Below are 24,548 nucleotides of genomic sequence, written 5' to 3'. Positions count from 1 at the left end.
TGTGCGTTTGGTGTGTGCGTTTGGTGTGTGTTTTGTTGTTCATTTGTTTGATGTCTCACTGGTTATTGGTTCAATGCAATAAATAAGGGACCGCACGTTATATTTTATATTTAGTTTTCTCACCTACTGGTGAAGCTGACGGTGCACTTTCTGTATAGTAGCAGTAAATGTTTGATAATACGTAATGATGTTTGTGTCAACTGTTTAACGTTTGTTAAGCTTAAAAACTCGAAGCATACCTGTTATAGTTATATTTCCAGTGTTGTTATGATCCAAACGGTGTGCAGTGCCTGTTAAAAATCTTCAATAAGTGAATTCATAGACGACTACATATAATAGCTCAGTCGGATTGCAGCACATGTCGGCATGTCAATACATGACCAAGTTCAGTATGCGTACTGTATGTATATTACAGGGTATGTTAATTATATTTACATAATTTGTAATTCACACAGGCTTCAATAGGCGATGTATTTTTGTATGCCTTGAATCAAAGTTGAATATGTAATGCTTTGTTTTAATTTTCACATGTATACGTATATTTGTTCTCTTTTCACTGTGTTTAATACGTACACATTATTAATTATGATTTAAATTTCTTGTTATAATGTTTTAAATATAATTATGAAGTTACGGAAATGATTTAAGTCTCATGCCTTATGGTTATTAAAGTTCTCAAGAAAAACTAAGGAATCTACTTCAAATAATTAAAAAAAATGTTTAGCCAATGTAAATGCGTAAATTATTGGAGAGATGTACACATTTAGGTAATATTTTATAGTAAATCTTGCATAAAATTTCCAGTATTATGTTTGAACTGTTTTTTCTACGATGCTTTTTTAAACCGTCAAGTTTGGGTTCAGAAAACGTCAAGAGATACATGTACACAGATTAATTGCTCGTCATTTAATCGTATTGAACAGAAATATATTGACTTGCTCGATTAATAAGATACATCGTGTCGATAAATTTAAATAGCGATGTAAAAGTTGTAAACAAGGATCTCCATAGATATTATAAGTTAATACATTTTGTTTACACACATGGTATTAACTATTATACTCAGTGCAATATATAAAACACGGTTATAAGTACCCACAAGTCTAGATAACTTTACGATTATAGTTGAAACCAAAGTGTACATTTTTCAAAATTTAATGTTATCGGGTGTACTGTGCTTTAATAAAAAGTCGTAATGTATTGTATGAAACAATGATTCTTCTCTTTAACAATAAAATAAAATATATTCAATGTCTGCACTCTCTTGTTAGTGTTCATTTGAAAATCTGTATCTGGTTGAATAACACGTAATGCTACGGTGGAAATATAACCATACTTCCATCAATGTCTTCCTAAATTATACTGTTTTTTTGACATTATAAAACGTATAACATGTGAATATATGAAGCTACCGAGCTACAATTCTATGATTAAATATGGTTAACATACTGAATGTATTATACAAAGTTTTTATATTAACTTTATTTTGTTATATATGCAGAACGATATATAATACAATTGAGTTTTAATATATTCATCAAATGGTAAATATTTCACGGACTTAAATTCATCTATATAAAATATGCTTGTTTAGTTTCATTTGACGTATACACATATAGTTGATGGAAAACGGTCTAATTAGGAAACTCTGGTGCAGTTTCAACTTCAATATCATGGTTTCAAAATTAAACAGAACATTTCTCTGCCACGATCGAACTCACTTAAACTTTCATATATTATGAATATATATGTTACTAAGTACTTGCACAACTCCCGAGTATGCTACATATTCCATTTTATTATATACCTGTTTAATGTTTTTTTTACAAAATGCAGGTTGTATCAATCGTTAAAATAAAAAATCCTGTATAACGCTACTCGCTGTTTCCAGTTCCGTATTACCACACTAGGCGGACTACTTCGACCCATTTAATGACGTCACATTACGCGCACCGAAAATATAAATATTTTATATTACGAAATATATTACGTAGTACATAGTGTGACGTCATTTTTGTGACGAAACACAATGGTTTTATCTAAACTTTGGAATTTAAGGACATGTCGGACGTGTTGTTTTTTTACAGTAAACTATTTGTTAAAACATAGAACGAATTCAAAATCCTATTTTCGAGTGTGTGTTTATCATGCATAAATGTATATTTCGATAGGAATACACTAAAATAGTGTGGTTTAAATTTAGTTTCGATAAAGACAAGGAAGATAGAAGTGGAAGTGCATATCGTTTCAACGTTTTTGTTATAAACATCGGATTAAAATTTAGCGTTTTACCTGTTCGAATGTTTACACGTTAATCTACATAACCTGTATTCATACGCGTTTTAAATAAGCTATGGCGCCCGTTTTAGCCATTGTTTTGTCAGTTTTGTTAAAGTAAACAATACAATTATTAATTGTTTTCGTTAGTTGTTGCATATAATAAAAGGAATATTACGCTAGTCAATTGTTCCAAGAGTTTGTATCACTCTCGTGGCTTGTGCTATTTTGCATCACACTCGAGGCTCCGCCTCTCGCGTGATACGTCATCACACAAGCCACTCGAGAAATACAAACTCTTGGAACAATTGACTAGCGTAATATATTTATCCAGTTGTGCGGTGATGGATACAGTGTGATTACGGGACACAGTAGCTATGAACCTATGATTTATTTGTATAAACTAAGCTGTTAATAACTTTCATTTGTATAGCAACCCTGGATATGTTGAACAATAAAGATACATCGTACTTATATGTTGTATTGCACAGAATACCGGTATAAGTCGTCTCCATCACGAATACTGGCGTATCTGCCAACACATGCCTCTTATATGAACATGACGTTAACTAAGACAGATCTATGGACACGCGCTTAAGAGTAAATATATAAAATCTTGTTAGTAGAACTATAGTAATAATTTGTAAATTTGGTCTATATCAAACTTTTACCAAAGTTCATGTAATCAATCTTGAAATGAGTTATTATTACATAAATTCGAAAAGTCTGTAGGCGTGCTCGCTTAATGAAGCCATTTAGAAAACCAGCATTGTATGTTTTACCTTGATTCTACATGCAACAATGACCTAATAAAAGGGTGACCGGATAAATTCTCGTATCGCCAGTCACTGGAGTAGAAAAGGTTTATCCAACTTGAAGTGTATTCCTACACCAAGGATAACATGAGTTCAAACTGAGGTATAGTTTTGCAGAGATAATGCTACCATAGTGTGTTGTCAATCCGCAAATTAAATTAGCCTCGTTTCTGTGAAAACTTGGCTTGTGCATTTTCCGCTTTTATGGAATTTTTCGTTTTAACTATCTTCTACGCAACAACTTAGGTAAAACCGGGCAATGTCGTCCCTTATAAGCCTGTGTGGACTGTACAGGGTAATCTTGGACGACACTTTACGCACATGAATCAAGCCAAGTTTTCTCAGAACGAGGCTCGAAGGTTTTAACTAATTTCCGATTTCGTATAATAGACTTAGTATTCATTAACAAACACTTGATAATCTCTCGGATATACGCGGGTTATCCTGTGTGATTAAACTTTCGTTGTTAACCAATACAGAAACTGTTTATTCATAAAACAATAAACCTAAACGTATACGGAACACAACCAAAACACATTTAATTAATTTTGCAACGATGTAGTACAACCATTATTTTATTGTGCTGCAGAATCCGAGTAAATTCCAAACCATTTAAATGAAGTTTAGAGTAATACTCTGGGTTTCATTTGAGAAAAATACTCCATATATTGTTATGTACATGTATATATCCCCTTATAAATCCATATCGCATAAACAATGGATATTTGTTTATAACGATCGCATTGATATAATGTTTTAAAGAGAATTCCTTTATAGTAATCTTATCTTAAGAGTACTCAGAGTACGTTTAAGTAGTACCTGAGACGACAAAGACCAATCGAGCCCGGCCAGGACTATACCTGAGACGACAAAGACCAATCGAGCCCGGCCAGGACTATACCTGAGACGACAAAGACCAATCGAGCCCGGCCAGGACTATACCTGAGACGACAAAGACCAATCGAGCCCGGCCAGGACTATACCTGAGACGACAAAGACCAATCGAGCCCGGCCAGGACTATACCTGAGACGACAAAGACCAATCGAGCCCGGCCAGGACTATACCTGAGACGACAAAGACCAATCGAGCCCGGCCAGGACTATACCTGAGACGACAAAGACCAATCGAGCCCGGCCAGGACTATACCTGAGACGACAAAGACCAATCGAGCCCGGCCAGGACTATACCTGAGACGACAAAGACCAATCGAGCCCGGCCAGGACTATACCTGAGACGACAAAGACCAATCGAGCCCGGCCAGGACTATACCTGAGACGACAAAGACCAATCGAGCCCGGCCAGGACTATACATGAGACGACAAAGACCAATCGAGCCCTGCCAGGACTTTACCTGAGACGACAAAGACCAATCGAGCCCGGCCAGGACTATACCTGAGACGACAAAGACCAATCGAGCCCGGCCAGGACTATACCTGAGACGACAAAGACCAATCGAGCCCGGCCAGGAATATACCTGAGACGACAAAGACCAATCGAGCCCGGCCAGGACTATACCTGAGACGACAAAGACCAATCGAGCCCGGCCAGGACTATAAACATACGTTATACCTGAGACGACAAAGGCCAATCGAGCCCGGCCAGGACTATAAACATACGTTATACCTGAGACGACAAAGACCAATCGAGCCCGGCCAGGACTATAAACATACGTTATGTGTCATGTCAACAATACTGTAATGATCTCATCTGGCCTCATTACACGTTTAACTTTAATTCATGTTAGTGCTAAATAATACAACAACGTGTATTGTTTTTAGCTCATCTATTTTTTGAAAAAAAAAATTATGAGCTATTGTCATCACCTTGGCGTCGGCGTCGGCGTCCGATTAAGTTTTGTGTTTAGGTCCACTTTTCTCAGAAAGTATCAATGCTATTGGCATTCAAACTTGGTACACTTACTAACTATCATGAGGGGACTTGGCAGGCAAAGTTAGATAACTCTGGCGTGCATTTTGACAGAATTATGTGCCCTTTTTATGCTTAGAAAATTGAAAATTTTTGTTAAGTTTTGTGTTTAGGTCCATTTTATTCCTTAAGTATCAAAGCTATTGCTTTCATACTTGCAACACTTACTAACTATCATAAGGGGACTGTGCAGGCAAAGTTATGTAACTCTGACTGGCATTTTGACAGAATTATGTGCCCTTTTTATACTTAGAAAATTGAAAATTTGGTTCAGTTTTGGGTTTAGGTCAACTTTATTCCTACAGTATCAAAGCTATTGCTTTCATACTTGCAACACTTATTAACTATCATAAGGAGACTGTGCAAGCAAAGTTATGTAACTCTGACTGGCATTTGGACGGAATTACGGGCCCTTTATACTTAAAAAATTGAAAATTTGGTTAAGTTTTGTGTTTTGGTCCACTTTACCCTTTAAAGTATCATAGATATTGCTTTCATACTTGAAACACTCGCAAAATATCATAAGGGGACAGTAAAAGGACAAGTTGCATAACTCTGGTTGTCATTTTTACGGAATAATGGCCCTTTTTTGACTTAGTTACTTTGAATATATGGTTAAATTTTGTGTTTTGATCCACTTTTCTTCTAAAGTATCAAGGCTATTGCTTTCAAACTTCAAATACTTTCATGCTATCATGAGGTTACTGTACCTGACGAGTTGAATTTTACCTTGACCTTTGAATGACCTTGACTCTCAAGGTAAAATTATATAATTTTTGCTAAAATTGCCATAACTTCTTTATTTATGATTAGATTTGATTGATACTTTGACAAAACTACTCTTACCTGACATACCAATAGACTCCACCCAAACCATCCCCCGTGCCCTCCCCCACCCGAATCCCCCCCTATTTTTTTTAAGATCATCTTACAAATGACCACCACACCCTCACACTATACCACCCCCCCCCCCCCCCCCAAAAAAAAAAAATAATCTTTTTTTTGAAACGGTTAAAAAACACAAATATTTATTTTATTATTTTATTTTTGAAATACCGTCCAACCATCGCATCCAAGAATCCCGACCCCACCCCCCACCACCCGAATTTTTTTTTCGCATTTTTTTTTCGCATTTTTGGAAGATAATGTAATAAATATCCACACCCCACACTATACACCCCTCTTCACTCCACCTCTCCCTCCTTTGTGATTAAAATTGAGAGTCCCTTCACCTTTAAAAAGAAAATAGATGAGCGGTCTGCACCCGCAAGGCGGTGCTCTTGTTTATAGATCTATTCACCTGCTAAACTGCCTGTCACGTATATGTGTGTGTGTGTGTATATATATATATATATAGGATCTAGCACGATTTGTCATATTATGCCATATTTTATTAAACGAGTTCAGGAATGTTGTTTGTAAGCGAGCCTTTTGCGAGCTTACTAACACATTTACTGGAAGAGTTTAATACAATATGGTATAATATAACAACGAGTGTCAGATCTTTTATATCACATGCTATTAAATGAGAAATTAAATAAATATTTACGCAAACATAATGGTGAATCCCGAATGCTGTGTACATTTCGTGACGTCATTTCACGTTGCATCGTCATTTCAGCAAAATAACAAAATGCGAATAGTCAATCGAACGAAAACAAAGTCAATGAAAACGCTTAAAACGTATATAACACATGTGTAAGATAAAAATATTCGAAATGGTTATATAACATGGGAAACAAGGTGTGGCATGTGATAAAATTTAATAGTATAATATCAAAGGCAAATCAAAGTATGAGCAATGTATGCGTTACTATTGATTCAGGATGTTATTTTCGCCCTCATAATAAAAAAATTGTTCCACTGGATACTTTTAATATGCATTCTATAACCACCACTTGACGTACCATCGTGAAACACCTTAGTAAAATTTATACTCATAACGGCCTCTTCCGTGAAAAAAGTTTCTATGCATATCAAAAATATGCTAGAAGCAACATGCATAACAGGAACATATAATGTGCATTCCTAATTAAAAAAAAATATTTACATCGCACTTAAATATAAGCTCACTGTATATCCAAGTGCGATCGTGATTTTATCATTTTCTGTTTTACTTCTAGCATCTCGAGTTTTCGAAAATAGACGCGGTTACCGTTGCGTATGATTAAAGCCACACACTTGAAATGAAAGTAAATTTAAGTATAAATAAGAAACATATTTCATCTATGCAAATAAGAATATATTTGGTGGTAAAAAGGTAGAAATCCGTCTTTTTGTGCGCTTTAAAACTTAAAAATAATCGCGTTTGTTGAAATGGACGTATACGTGTAGAAAGCCTACTTTCGGTTTTAAAAGCGATACCGTTTAAAAATAATAAATTACTTGTTAACTAGGCTATATATTTCATTTTATCTATGCCAATTAGAATACATCTGGTGGTTGCAAGGTAGAAATCCGTCTTTTTGCGATTTAAAACTTAAAAATAATCGCGTTTGTCGAAATAGACAAATACGCATAGAAATCCTACTTTCGGTTTTAAAATTTGAAAAAAAATTACTTGCTACCTGGGCTATAGATTTAATGACAATTTTGCACACTTTAAAATTTCATACGTGCATGTATTGATTAACATGTATTTAATTTCAAGGTGTGTGTCTTTAATTAAGATTATCATTGTCTTATCAGGGATGTGTTTTATATGCCTTGCACGGAAACTCGTTATCCGATATGGAAATAAAAATAAAATATATGGGCTGTGCTCTGTGAAAAAGTGTTAAATGCTCGTGCGTTTAGTGTCGTCCCAGATTATCTTTTATGATATGTCATATATTTCGCCTCAAAATCATTAAAATCATCAAAAAAATCTAGTTTAGGCGGAAAGTATTTTCTTGAGTAGCCTATGCGTTCTGCACAGGCTAATCAGGAACGACATGTTACGCACATGCATTAAACCCCCTTTTCTCAGAGAGTGGCTTATATCTATCTTGTTTTTAGGTTATTTAGTGTTTATTCATATAAGCAAATACTATATTTCAAATGACTGCCATATATTCGTTTTATCTTTTATTTGTAAACTGACTATAGTCAAATGTGGTTTAGACGGATAATGAAATGCCTTAACATTAAATTAACAATATACTATTAAGGTGATCATAAATAAAGTTTATATCCAAAATATTGAAACAAAGTTTGATTTTTTAAGTTTGCGTCTTAAATCGCCAACGAATTCATTCGCTCCCAATTATCGACTACAGTTTACATGCGCCATCGGTCTCGCAACGAAAGCTAAGAAAACAGCTGTCAATATTTCCTCAAACGTGCACTTTAGAGATTCAATGTACCCGATGAACTATGCATGAAACATGTAGAAATTACTCTCTGCTACAAAGAGTTTACCTGACTTATTATTGGCTTCATGTCGATGTTCGTGTTGTATGAAGCTCCCTATAGGGAAATCTTAAATGAGCATTGCGTTCATTCTATGCGAACGTTAATTAAAAATTAAACAAAACCTCGAATGTTTCTATCTCAGTGTCCCCATCGGGAATAAACCTTTTAACTCTTACACAAAATACCGATAACCGGTTCATCTCGACAACACATATTAAAATTAAATGGAAAAAAGCCTGATAAATACGTTTATCTAATTAGTTGCTATGCAAGTTTAACTTATTAATTTTAAACTTCTTTCGTCTGTCTTCATTTACGTGTAGCATTTATTGAGTGTTTAATCTGTAATGATCTGTCAGATTTTCAATATTTACAGCTCCATGTGCATTATTAATGTGATCAAATTGTCTTAGAATAGCTAGAATATACAGAAAGTCGGTGCCTTTACATATGATTTATACGACTCAAGTGTTGTATTAAGTTACTGCATCAATTTAGAAAACATCATTTGCATAGAAAGTAATTTCCTTTACTTTGGGTAAAATGGAAAAAAATCTTTTACAGAAGATTGCATTTTTCAAATACAAAGGAAGCTCGTTTACTAAATTTAAAAATAGAAGTGTTGTAATTATTAATCAAAACAGTATAAATATTTATGATAACATCGTTTCCTACCGCTATCATTTACACATCACAACAATTTATAACGAAGTGCTTAGTTGCTTACTAAAGCTATTTTGTGTTCGTTTCTTCTTTAATTGTGGACGATTGAAATTCAATAATTCATCTCAATTGTGACTGCATTGCCATATGGAAAGCATATGTTAATCACAGTAATTATCTCAACACAATTTACATATGTTTAAGAGTTATTACGCCTAACTGTATTAGACAGTGTTTAATGTTAACTAATGTATACAATAAATATTAAACGCATATAAACGGCATTCTTAACGATACGATCGTGTTTAAGCCATCATGTTTTATGTGACATTTATATACAATAACATTTTAAACCCGTGTTAAAAGACATTTTGTTGTTTTATAACTGTAAGTACTCATGAGGAAAACGTTTTATCTGTGGGAACTTCCGGTGGTGAAGATTATGTTTTTCCTAAACAATACAATGGCACAAATATCTACATTTAAGAGTTAGATATTTTATTTCTTTTTATATTTTTTTAAATTCTGCCTGAACAGATAATAAAACAGCGATACAATAAGTGTACGAGATATCTAAGTTGCTGTGAACGCTTGGTGTATAAAGTAAATAATGTTCGATGTCCGCTGTGTGTATCGGTCTATAATTTAATTTTCGGAAATATAGCGGAAGAGAAAGACGAAACACCTGCTAAGACAGAGCAAATTGTGCGAGGATTTATTTTAAGTAAGCTCAAGGTGACAAAAGAATAAGTGGACAGCATGCGGTTCGAGAGGGTGCACAGAATGGGCCAGAAGCAAAACCAATCAGCAGGGCGGGGTGCCACCGGGGATAGAAACAACCAGCGCCACCGCAGCATTGTGTTCAAGTTTAGTTTTTTCAGCGATAGGGAGCAGGTCCGTGGTAGCAGCAGGATCTTAAAAGGTTCACAGTTCGACGTCATAGAACAGTTCCCACAGGAAGTTGCGGCAAAGAGGAGGCGATTATTCCAAAGGGTCAAGGAGGAGAAACAGGCCGGACAAAGAGCGTGGGTGTCTTACGACACTCTGTACATCGAGGGCAGACCCGTAAAAGACGCTAAAGGACGGGCCGGATGGGCTCAATTGTTTAGTTTGGAACTGTAATGGTTTAAGTACTTCCAAGAGAGAGAACCCAAATTTTAGTTCATTTATAACAAAGTACGATGTAATAGTTTTAATTGAAGCTTGGACTGGTAAAAATAGCTAATAGCTAAAAATTGATCTTTCAGGATATCACTGTCATAACTTTTATAGAAAAAATAGACACAGGCATGCTAAACGAAACAATGGTGGACTTGTAATTTATGTGCGTGACAGCATCAAGGACGGAATATCGATAATAAAAAATACACACGACACATTATATGGTTTAAGTTGGATAAGCACTTTTTAATAATGATAGCGACATATATTTTCAGCAGTGTATATGTGGATCGACATTTCACCTATTGCTAATTTGTTTGATGCAGACTTATTTGAAGAGGATATTGACCATTTTCAATCATAAGGCATAGTCATGTTTGATGGAGATTTTAATGCTGGAACTGCTTGTAAATCAGACAGTATCATTTGTGATTTATATTTACCTGATATCGATTCTGAGGACTATATAATTGACACCCCATTACAAAGATATTCGATGGACAGCGGCAGTAACTCTTTCGGGAATAAGTTGTTAGATATGTGTAAAGGTACCAGTTTAAGGATTGCATAATTTTCAATAATTGAGTGTAGTACAAATACTGCATCTACTGTCGATCTACCCTTTCTGAAACCAAATTGTGCATCAGAAATGGTGTTATTTTCTGTGCACCATTTTGATATACGTTGGTTCAATACACATGTAAATAACTTAGCAAAATTACTTAGTAATACCTCTATAATTTTTGACATCAGACTTATCGCACTTTGTATGTAAGGGGACAATAATACCCTTGGTCCATGCAACTGGGAAATTTCCCGTATTTTTCAAAATAATATTGAATATCGGTGTTATATGAGCAGCTAAAATATCACAAGCTTCTGTGAAATATTCATTTAATAATTTATCTGTACCTGGCGATTTCCTTGTTTTAAGTAATTTGATAGCTTTACAAACTTCGCCATATGTGATATAAGAATTAATCTGTATCAACTTTACTTATCAACTATTTATTAATTATTTAGTTTTTTTTGTTTTAAAGATCCACGTATGAGTAATTATACATTTGTAGACCACACTCGACAACAAAATAAAGGTTGACATGATTTTGATATATGAAAGTCGCTAAACAACCTAGCTATGTAATATGGAATTTTTACAACCATTATTGCTGCTTCTTCCTGTATTTGCGCGATGATTATCTAAGATATTAACTCTATGATTCTATATTCTAAAATCTTTTCTATAAAGAAGGAATGTAGTTGACAATTGTTAATAGTTTTATTTGATCGTTCGTCAAAAAGTTTTAACTCTGTTACTCTTGTATCTTCAATGCAATTGAGTAATTAAATAGTAATTAAATTGAATGCGTTTTAATTCCCTTTTATTATTGTTTAATTTGAGTTACAATGCTATGACGTTAAATTTTATTTACACTTAAATGTATTATGAATATTGCTGGGCCAAGTGTGAGGTTGAGCGCTCTATAACCAGGTTTAAACCCCCAATTCTTTGCATTGACCGTTCCAAGGCGGTGACCCCAGCTTTATTCATATTTTGTGTTTATGTTGGTTTGTATTGTGCTGTTTTGTGCTGTTTTGTACTGTTTGGGCAATCGGTCACTTGCCTTAAATAAAGGACCAACTAATTGTTTTTAATGAAAATTCAATACTGCTCCAGCAGCTGGAGTTTCACTTCTTTATATTGTTACGGGGAAAATGATTGGTTGAAAACTGACCCAAACAAATAAATGTAATAGCAGGCATACACATATACCAACAGTCATAATTTGTCACCACTGTGACAAAATTGTTACCGCAGTGACAAAATAGATATCACCGCGATGACAAAATTGTTACCGCAGTGACAAATTGTCATCGCGATAAGAATTGTGTAACCGCGGTGATATCTATTTTTAGCTGTTGGAGTACTTGTACTTTTGACCCAAATGGTACGGCATATGGTGTTAGATATTCTACAGCTAACGTAGCTGTAAACGGTGAACTGGGTAGATACCCATTGTATATTAACCGATATGTTCGTATTATAAAATATTGGTTAAAGTTACAAAATAGTGATAACATCATTACCAAGTAAGTTGTAGAAGATGCTTTGTTAGATGTTAGTAGTAAAAACGAATTGGTTTAGTAGAGTTAAGAACCTTCTTACACAATACGGTTTTTAATATGTTTAGTGTAGTGATATACCTATGCCAACCAGTTCATTTGTACAATCGGCAAAGGCTTATTGATGAATATTTGCAACAATGGCAAAAAAAAATGTTACAGATAGTGGAGTTTTAACTTTGTATAAAACACTTAACCTGTCACATGGATTTAAATCTTATCTAGATCTAATTGTGTCGAGAGATCTCAGAGTTGGACTTACGAAATTGCGTATATGTTCCCATCACTTGAGAATACACGCTGGTAGATACGAACACTTTGATAGACAATTACGTATTTGTCAAATATGTTCAACCAATGAGATCAAATTGCATTTGATGTTTAAATGTACAGCATATGCTCATTTAAGAACAATTTATATAAAAAGTTATTATAGAAATAGACCCAGTATGCTTAAGTTGATACAAATCTGAATTGTTTATGTTAAGTAAATATATATCTAAAGCTTTTACACTTCGCAATGTAGCATTAATAGATTTATAACACTGGTCATTTTATACAAGACAACAGACAAGTCATTGATAGAATACTTTATACTAATGTATATATTTGATTAAGCTACTAGTATTTTGATATAAGATTAGATTATTAGATTAGATTCAATTATCTTATATTTTGATAAAAGATTAAATTATTATAAGATAAGATTATAATTTCATAATAATATTATAATTTCATAATAATATACTTTGTTCCAACAATACATATATATTCCCATATGGAATAAATCATAGTACCAAATAATTATGAATATAGATTGTATATAAGTTCATTTTTTTAAACAGATGTGATAACTAATGACCCATACTTTATTGTATAATCCTGTTGTATTAATTATCATATGTATGCATGCATGCATATATATATATATATATATATATATATATATATATATATATATATATATATATATATATATATACACAAAAAACTGTTAAGTTTACGTGAATAAAATATGTTCTGTTCTATAATCAGCTGTATGGGTTTAAGCGTGTGGGAATTACACCACAAAGGCGTTAAATAACTTTGCCACACCAGAGGAATCCAGACTTGTGTACTGAACGACAAATTAAGTCAATTCCCACCTTATTTAGTTTCGAACATGATATATTAAGTAGACAGATAAGCGTTTTACATGAGAACTGTGGTTTCATTTTAATCTGTGCTCCGATTCAGTGCTTCTTCGAGTATCATTTGATGTTTATAACGCTAATTGGTACTTTATCTGTATATATTTCACAGAGGGTATGCCGTCAGCCACTTCATTGTGTTAGCAAGAGATTCTTGTCTTTCGTCCAACAAATGACAGACTTATACATTAAGGAGTATGTGTTATATATGTAAAGCACATACATTTACTGGTAGTAAGCGAAGACTGATATTTATTATATGACATCCATTATTGCGTACATCATGTGAAATATACATATTTAATGAAGTGATTTCTGCCATCTGAAATATTAACATATATTTTTGTATATATGCATTTCAGATGGTTGAAAACACTTCATTTTTAGGTCAAATATGATAGGAAATTGTGTAAAATATTAATATTATATAAAAGCATGATACATATGAAGCTGTGCACATATGTCATATAAAGAATTGAAACTCCAGCTGCTGGAGCAGTATTGAATTTTCATTAAAAACAATTAGTTGGTCCAAAGGATTTAAGGCAAGAACGGATTGCTCAAACAGTACAAAACAGCACAATACAGCACAATACAAACCTTCCTAAACACATTTATGAATAAATCTGGGGTCACCGCCTTGGAATGGTCAATGCAAAGCATTGGGGTCTGACCTGGTTATGCGAGCGCTCAACCTCACACTTGGAAGCAATATTCATAATACATTTAAGTGTAAATAAATTTAACGTCATAGCATTGTAACTCAAATTAAACAATAATAAAAGGGAATTAAAAACGATATTCAATTTACTATATTATGTAATTACTCAATTGCATTGAAGAAACAATAGTAACAGAATTACAACTTTTTGACGAACGATCAAATAAAGACTATTAACAAACTCAATTTCGATACGATTTCTAGTTTTGTAGTACATTTTCAATAAAAGGTTTAATATAGTCAGTGAAAGATTCAATAATACAAGCACATTCATATAGAGGGTCAGATTGAAGTAAAATAAGTTTACATTCCTTATCAATATGCACCAACGAAGAAACAGAAAGAGAGCAAAGTGCACTTAGTAATTTATGTTTACCCCCCATTTTGTAATACTGTGTAGCAATCATTTAAAGAAAGCAGACGTTTAAATTTACGCCTTAAGTTACCATTTTTCCTAATGCCATGTGAACGTTTATTTCTTAGACGTTTACTAAACAGAGAAAATGAATTAATCGATTTATTTTTAGAAATTGTTCCAACATTTAGAATATTATCATTTAATCCAAGTGGGTAAGCTGATTGCAAACGTTTAATCCATTCAAATTCTGACATGCACCTTGCTTTTAATTGGCACTGACTTGAAGTACTATGATTAAAAATAAGTTGCTCCACAGGTTGAATTGAAATATTTGTTACGCTATGACCTGTTTTTTATAAGTGCTGGTAAATGAAGTTATAAAATTTATTGTTATTTTTAATTAAAAAAAAATGTTCCCTAAAACGTGTTTTAAGTGATCTACCCGTCTGCCCAACGTATTGCGCACAACAACAGGCTACATTTCAAGTAATAACATAAACCACATGCATAGACTTTCATGAGACATCGGATTTAATATTAACTGAAAATTTGTGGTTATTAACCGATGAAAGAATAAAAGAGGACATATTTAAAAACTTGCAACATAAACACTTCCTGGAGTTGCACTTATTTATTGTAGGATACCGACTACACGGAGCTAAATTACGCTGCGAACTAGAACCCAGCCGCATTGTACCTCCAATGAAAGATGTTCGAAGTAAACTTTATTTGACTGTAGGTTTAGAAAAAAGTAATTGTTTATAATTTAACGGCAAATGAATACTACGTGAAATCGGAATTCTCAATGGTGAGAGAACAACTTTCGGGTTTTTGTAATCAATCTGTCCATAGGTTATTTATTTGGCGAAACCACCAATCTTATAATCACATTAATACACATTGCCAAGTCAACATACATAAAAGAGTTGTCATATTCCATACAACATCAGCTGTAAATGAATGAATCCGTAAGCAACACCCATAGTAGAAGAATCATCGCACTAATATATCGCAGTGATCATCGGTCCACACATGGGGCTGAAGGATAGGACGGTGGCAAATGAAAGAATGGTCAATATTTATCTATCCATCAATACCCGCCTGATTTATTAGTTAAATCTCGAAGAAATTTTGCATGGAATACTTTTGTATAAAAATGACAAAAATATCATTATAACGATAGTTAATACGAACATTTACTTCCGTTGAACGATTTCCTGTCTGAATGGTCAGTCTATGTGCGAATAGCATTTGCGAGTTTTATGTGAAGGGTTACTTTGTGGTTTGTTAAATTGTATATGAAAACCAAATTAAATGTGCCAGTAAATTATTGATTCCTAATTTTTATTTTTTTTTGCAGTAAACAAACACCATTTTATAACGAGATTCGTACGCATTGCATTAGAAGTTCTGTGCTGTATCAGTGTACATGAATATGAGGGTATTTTTTGAAGTCCAGATGTCGAGATTACGTTGAACATTTTCGAATGTATTCTATATTCATATGTGTATTTAATGTATTCAAATGCGGTGTAATCAACGAATCTAAGCATAGAATATAATTTGCGATTATTTGGTAGATGTGCTTTTCTAGTGACGCGCATGCAAAGAATCCAATCTTGTTCAAGTCATAAGCACTTTGCGTTATAAAACACACACTCCTAAGTATGAAATATGTAATCAAACTGCGTTTAAACGATGTGTTCTTGAATGCACATACATGCATCTAAAATATTCCTGTAATCATTGTGATTTCAATAATCGCATTTATTTTATGGTTGTCAAACAATGTCTAGAATATTAAATGTATCAAAATAAATCAGAAAGAAATACCTATGCGTTGATGTATCCGTTTGTATAACAACTTGGTTTCCATTTACAAACGCGACCTTCCAATTCCCGTCAGTTATCAAATATTTATCCTAATGCATTTAGTTCCAGGAAAAATAAATCAAACTTCCAATACTGTCTTGAGAACGAGCTATTTTCACAACAAGATCAACATATACAAACTGACGTCCCAGTATGCTCGTCCCCCGTGGACAATGCTCCACTAAATGTGCTCGCGTGTGAAAGCTGGTGTTAATCAACATATGGAATGTAACCGGAAAACAGATGCCCCGTTAATCGAAAACGCAATTAGAAAATGCGATAATAAAATGCGGCATACCTACTACTATGTTACTCAAAACCCTTATCAAAATGCTGAAAAGCAGAACGATTGTAGACAAACAGAGGGGAACACATAAAAACCCGAGCCATGTACTTGTGAAATAAATAAATTGTATCTGCCTTTAGTTTGGTATTTTCTAGCCGCAGCTAAATGTCTTTAAAATCCTGCAAATACGAAGGGCTCATAGGCTACTCAGCAACATGATTTGTACGCTCAATTTTATGTAGAAACTAAATGTTGCTGTCAAATAGTATGATTCTATATACCAATGGGTAATGGATGGCGTGTCGTAAACCATGGTGTTTTATAACTCTATAACCACAGTTTATTCACAAAACGAAACAATGAAATCATTGACTCCTGTATCTTATGAAAAGATGCAAATATGGTTATTTCACAGCTACAAAAAGCCGCATTCGGATCCAATATTAATTAAACAGGATGTGAAAGTTTTCAAGCCTGAGAGCCAAAGCACACAAGTGCATTTAAAATGAATGACTTAAACGTACAGTTAGTAACTAAGATTATTTTGATGGTAGTGTTCCAAAAATACACTGTTGATTGTATATGGAAACGAAACAATGCGGTTAGATGTTCACCTATTAAAGTGTGTGTCGTTAGCAAAAATGTATGTCAAGTTTAGTTGAACACAATTACTATAACATGTTTATTATACAATTAGGGCCGCTACAAAAAGTCAATTTTCAGGGTAATTTTATTTTTTCCTTTTCACATTTGAGACTTAGTCCTATTTTTAGAATGCTAATTGCAATGTTAAATTGTTAGTATGTTAAACTTGTTAAAATGCCAAGGACTCGCAGAATGGTTGTGTTAATATTCTTTATATAATTATAACTTAAGAACAAAACCACCTTATATAAACCGAACACTAAACAATTAATTAACGTGCATTGTGAACGCTAAATATAACCATACAGCTTAATAGAAATTGTTTTTAAGTTGTGCTTTTCTTTGAAGCTGATAATTTAAACAAAACTAACAGGATGAATTAATAGCCCTCGTTCTACAGTCAAATTAAAGCTTCGTTTACTATCCGTAGAATCATCTACACACCATAAACCATAGCAATTACAGCAGACCTATACATAAATAATCATTTGGAAATAAAAATGCAAATAATATTATTGCGTAAATAAACATTCATACAGTTGAATCAGCGGTACAGTATGTGATGTTGCTTATATTTTTCAAAAGGATCGTACGTCTAGTACGCGAATTATCATATAAGCAGTTTGATATTCACTATAGAATGTAAAACAATTTCATAGGTTATTAAATATAACGCTTAGCTTTATCTCAATAGCAAATTTCCTAATCATTAAACAGCAATGGATCAATCCAAAACCGAGCATACCGTTAATATTCAATACCTGATAATTTCTAAACAAATTGTCAAGCTTACATTATACTAAAAGTTTGTGATGTATAATTCTTTACCCTATGAAAAAAAATCTCGATTTACTGGAATGAATGTTCTTCGTTAAGGACATATGTTTTGATATTTTTTATAGACTCGGGTTAAAATCAACAAAAACGTAGCCGGAAAAAAACGTTGAACAAGTGAATATTGATAGGAGTTCTTTCATATATATTACATGATTGAATTCGAGAATGTGAAAATCACCATTTGCTATAATTAGCTACGTGCAATCGTGCATAAATCGATTGATGATTTCCTTCAACCACCCAGAGGATATGACCATATGCCAGGTTATCTTCCTGCGTGATTTATAAATGATTATTTAGACTTATATCTCAGTTGGATATATTTATTTAGAAAAAAACACGATTTTGGAAAATTTCCAGCATAACTGAATATTTCATGTAGTTATTCAATTAACAGATGAATCGATGCCAATAGTTAATAAACTATTGTACTTGCGTATAGCTGATGGAACGCATACATCAAACCAGTAACCAATTTCTTCATATAATCCATACTTCTTAAAATGAAATAAAACCGCTGCCAATGCCGCAATATCTCCCATAATATGCCTCGAGAGATCCAATATATACGAATATTGGCTCACAAGAATGAAATATAGAGCAATAACAACCAGCTATACAGAACATAACTTAACTTACCGGTTATTGGCCTGGTTGTGTACTTATTGAATTGTGTGTGTGTGTTGGGGGGGGAGGGGGGGCGTACGGATCATCGTCATTATTAACCCATTTAAGCCTAGTGGACTCTCCAATCCTTCAAAATTGGATCAATTGATTTTTTAAATTAGGGATGTTTAGTTTATTTATTTCTATATTTAGAAAATGTCTTATAAAAATACCTTTAAGCAAACAGCGCAGACCCTGATTAGACGCCGCATCATGCGGCGCCTCATCTGGGTCTACGCTGTTTGCCAAGGCCTTTTTCTATACGCTAGGCACAAATGGGTTAATGTTGACATGTCCTATTCACAAAAACTAGGACGAGCGGATCTCTATGCGATGGACTTGCACGATGTGTAGAAATAAATGTTGTGTAACAGAAAATTATTATGACTTCTTTTGTACTCTGATTTCGCCCGATCAATTAATTGCGTGATATTGCTTTATGCTATGCATATTTGTAATTAAATCCTTCACCGACAGTCGATATTTATATGACGATTGGAAACATTCCAAGTAATGAGCAATTTATCAATGCATTTTCATTCATGTGCAAGATCCTGGGAATCATCGCCTCAGATGATCTGTCATGTTCATTCATGCATTCATCTTTTGATGTATTTCAGTCTGATTCTTGAACAAACGACGCAGTAATCGTCGTGACTGATTGATAAATGATTATCGTTGGCTTATACCGCAGAAAGAGGTTTACTATACATATATAAAGATTTATCACAAAAATGATTAACGGAAAACGATCAGCATAACATGCATCATAAGCTAAATTACACACACTATGTTGAAAAAACGTATATTTAAAGTGTAAGACTAGGTATTCTTTATATAAACAACAAGAACATTTCTCTTATACCGTGTTTTAGCAATACCCTGCACTTTTAATAATTTAGCTCTTAAAACGTTTCATATAGCTTAATGTCAATTTATGTAAAAAAATACAAAATAAAACTAAACCGATACCAATGCCGGAGTATATCCAGTAACATTTGTCGAGGGATCCCGTATTCATGGTGACGACTCACACTCATGAAACAACTGCCACATAACTTACCGGTTAATTGCCAGTTAGTGCATTTTATTTATTAAAATCCATTGAAAAATCTCTGATGGGCATTTTGAAGTGTTCACTAAACACAAAGTTCCACGGGGAATTTACAAAAAGTGAATGGCATTCTCAATTGTTTGCAGAATACGAATGGTGATTTGACAGTTAAACGTTACTGACCACGGTTTGTACGTTAAAGAATTATGGTGTTAATTTTCACTCGATATCGTTTTTAGATGGTCGCTTAGCGACCGTCTAAGGTTGTTAACTAAAATTCAGGTCGATACGGCTTAGCTACTAGGAGCCCAATACCCGCTTACTACGCGTATCCGCGCGAGAAAGAGTTGTATTATTTATGCAAGAGGTTTGAGTTCTCCAATTATATTCATTCACAAATGGAAACATGATATTAATATCGTGTTAAATGCAATAGTTTCGAACGGTGCTTTTATAGAAAAGAATCAATAAACAATGATCGTATTGTACGTATTGCGGAGGAGATTGTTTATGAATGAATAAAATAGTCTTTTTGCTAAGTCCATTCATAATATGAGGCTATAAATAGATGCGCCTGTCGATAAACAAAGGAAAGTCCACGGGCGATAACAACGCAATAGGTTACGCTCTCACATACACCTCAATTACGTAGTACAGGTCGTCAATTTAGGCTATAAATAGATTCGGGAAAAAGTTAACGCTTATTTATATTCTCAATTTATAAAACGTTGAACATAACTTCAACAATAACTTCAGCGATACGATGGACAAAAAAAATGTTTCAAAATCGCTAAACCCGAATATAACAAACAATTTATAATACTAATACGATCTTTGGTTCTCAACAGATAGCGGCGATCTTTTGTATTTACGGGTGCTAGCAACGCAATAGTAGAAGGTTAGTAGAAGGTTTAGCTTGTTTATATTCACAGTTCTCAATACATAGACAGTTGGATATGAGTTCATCAATTACTACAGCATACTATAGGCAAGCTCGAAAATGCTTTATAATCGCTAAAACCGAAAACAACTAAATATATTATATTAAATATATTTATGACAATAAATATCTTTTAAAAATGTATTCGGCGTATACGCTGACTTTGAAATAAAGTTTGCAATTTACTTTTCTAAATAAATAAATTCAATTAAAAACAAAAGTGTAACTATTGTGTTGTGTTTTTACTTGTAAATTGCATATTCACCGCATGAAATGTGTGTTAGCATTGTCAAACCACACATTAGTGTGAGTAGATAAAAAATATACTACGGGAGAGCACTTCATATGTGTCCTCATATGCCTTGCTATGAGTATCTTTCTTAACTATCGAAATATATCGTATGTTGATATTTGATTTAAACGCAGTTTTCTTACGACACATTTAAATCACACGTCAATAGCGCCGTTATACGAAAATGGGACTTATGCGTTTTGGCAAGCGTTTGTTAAACCCAACATGTGCTTTTGCGCAGTCAGGCCATAGCCGATGCTGTTCGCTATAAAATCACTCAATATGTTATGTTTTTCTTTACCAGAAGGAGAGATAGCTGAGTGGGCTATTTATATGATGGGCGCATATGGAATAAGACCCATTTTAGCATGACGAGGGTCATTACAAATCTCATTGCGAATTGAAAATGCCACATTTACGAACAATGCTTTTTGATACAAAATTGAATTCAAAATAGCAAACTTGTTAATAATGGCAGCCTATCCACACATTAAGGAATGATTTCCAGACGTGCTGACCAAGTACGGCAAACATTGTGGTATGATAATTAACCGACTTTCTCTTATCGTGACATTATACTATTTCGTTAATGATTGTTTTCTCATCTTGGAGGCGAAAGTGAAATTCTGCGAGATGGATTGTAACGCATAATTGGAACAGGGCCACAATTTGTGTCGTTTGAGCATACAGAGAGTAGTCCGGAATTCCTTACACTGAACAGTGCTACATCCTTTGAATTGAGCACATACATACGCAGTGATGTAGCAAAAATTCATAGGTTGTATCTCGAATCAGCTTATTAAATATTCGAAAATATTCATGCGTGTCTGTTGGCGTTATGTAAAAGTCACTAAGATGAGAACTGAGTAAAACAGCTACGCCTAAAAGCGCATTAGTGCTCTATACCTATGTTTATGTCAGCGTTGTTGCCACCGTGTGAACTGCTCGGGTAGCAAGTAAAGCATAAACAGCAATGTTTATATACTTTTATTCCTCCATATACAAGATACGAAGATTATTGTATATTTTGAATTTGTATATGGTGTCAAAAATCAAAAGTTTTGTACACGGAACTTTCATTATGAATTTATATTCTTGGTGAGATAGTTATTTGATATTAGAAAAAATATTCCTTTAAAATGATGGTGACTGCAAATTTTCTTTATATTAAGTTCTCATTACCATTTTCATCATACGTTCTATGCTTTCAGAACGTCCAAAAAACATGTTGTTTTGATTTTGTCTAAGTTATTTCTATGAAATAATAAGGATGATAAAAAGTGCACACAAAACTCGACCCGTGCGCTATGACACACACTTTATAAAGTTGAATGGCGTGTGTTCATTTCAAACTTGCGATTGATTTTGAAAAATGAATTGCGTGTTAAAATATGCAATTGCGAACATCTTCAGTGCCTTCAGCGCTTTGATTACTTTATCCACGAATGTGTTTGATGAATAATAACATTGATGCTGCTGTATTAAAGTAATGAGTAAACTTGATACTTGATTTTGTGTCCATCATTGCGTCATCGCTTGTTAGAAACACAATGCGGTGGCTTTGGTTTGAATCCAACAATTAAGTGGTAAAATGATACTTAAATTGAAATGTACTTTCTGTTATTGCGATGTATTTTGAATTGTGGTGTTATGATATTGATTATCATTCAAACTTTAATGTGTATCTAGTAATTATGTTACAAGTGGGAGGTTTGGGGCTACTTGACACCGGATTTAACCCCCGATGATTTTAATCGACCGTTCCAAGGAATTGTCCATTGTTTTATTAATGTGTGTGCGTTTGGTGTGTGCGTTTGGTGTGTGTTTTGTTGTTCATTTGTTTGATGTCTCACTGGTTATTGGTTCAATGCAATAAATAAGGGACCGCATGTTATATTTTATATTTAGTTTTCTCACCTATTGGTGAAGCTGACCAATAGGTGAGAAAACATAACACCACAATTCAAAATACATCCCAATAACAGAAAGTACACGTTCTGTATAGAAGCAGTAAATGTTTGATAATACGTAATGATGTTTGTGTCAACTGTTTAACGTTTGTTAAGTTTAAAAACTCGAAGCATACCTGTTATAGTTATATTTCCAGTGTTGTTATGATCCAAACGGTGTGCAGTGCCTGTTAAAAATCTTCAATAAGTGAATTCATAGACGACTACATATAATAGCTCAGTCGGATTGCAGCACATGTCGGCATGTCAATACATGACCAAGTTCAGTATGCGTACTGTATGTATATTACAGGGTATGTTAATTATATTTACATAATTTGTAATTCACACAGGCTTCAATAGGCGATGTATTTTTGTATGCCTTGAATCAAAGTTGAATATGTAATGCTTTGTTTTAATTTTCACATGTATACGTATATGTGTTCTCCTTTCACTGTGTTTAATACGTACAAATTATTAATTATGATTTAAATTTCTTGTTATAATGTTTTAAATATAATTATGAAGTTACGGAAATGATTTAAGTCTCATACCTTATGGTTATTAAAGTTCTCAAGAAAAACTAAGGAATCTACTTCAAATAATTAAAAAAAAATGTTTAGCCAATGTAAATGCGTAAATTATTGGAGAGATGTACACATTTAGGTAATATTTTATAGTTAATCTTGCATAAAATTTCCAGTATTATGTTTGAACTGTTTTTTCTACGATGCTTTTTTAAACCGTCAAGTTTGGGTTCAGAAAACGTCAAGAGATACATGTACACAGATTAATTGCTCGTCATTTAATCGTATTGAACAGAAATATATTGACTTGCTCGATTAATAAGATACATCGTGTCGATAAATTTAAATAGCGATGTAAAAGTTGTAAACAAGGATCTCCATAGATATTATAAGTTAATACATTTTGTTTACACACATGGTATTAACTATTATACTCAGTGCAATATATAAAACACGGTTATAAGTACCCACAAGTCTAGATAACTTTACGATTATAGTTGAAACCAAAGTGTACATTTTTCAAAATTTAATGTTATCGGGTGTACTGTGCTTTAATAAAAAGTCATAAGGTATTGTATGAAACAATGATTCTTCTCTTTAACAATAAAATAAAATATATTCAATGTCTGCACTCTCTTGTTAGTGTTCATTTGAAAATCTGTATCTGGTTGAATAACACGTAATGCTACGGTGGAAATATAACCATACTTCCATCAATGTCTTCCTAAATTATACTGTTTTTTTGACATTATAAAACGTATAACATGTGAATATATGAAGCTACCGAGCTACAATTCTATGATTAAATATGGTTAACATACTGAATGTATTATACAAAGTTTTTATATTAA

The sequence above is a fragment of the Dreissena polymorpha genome, chromosome 12, assembly GCF_020536995.1.
Source record: "Dreissena polymorpha isolate Duluth1 chromosome 12, UMN_Dpol_1.0, whole genome shotgun sequence".
Classification (NCBI taxonomy): Eukaryota; Metazoa; Mollusca; class Bivalvia; order Myida; family Dreissenidae; genus Dreissena; species Dreissena polymorpha.
The sequence above is the reverse complement of the archived record's forward strand: the minus strand, read 5'-3'. Positions refer to the sequence as shown.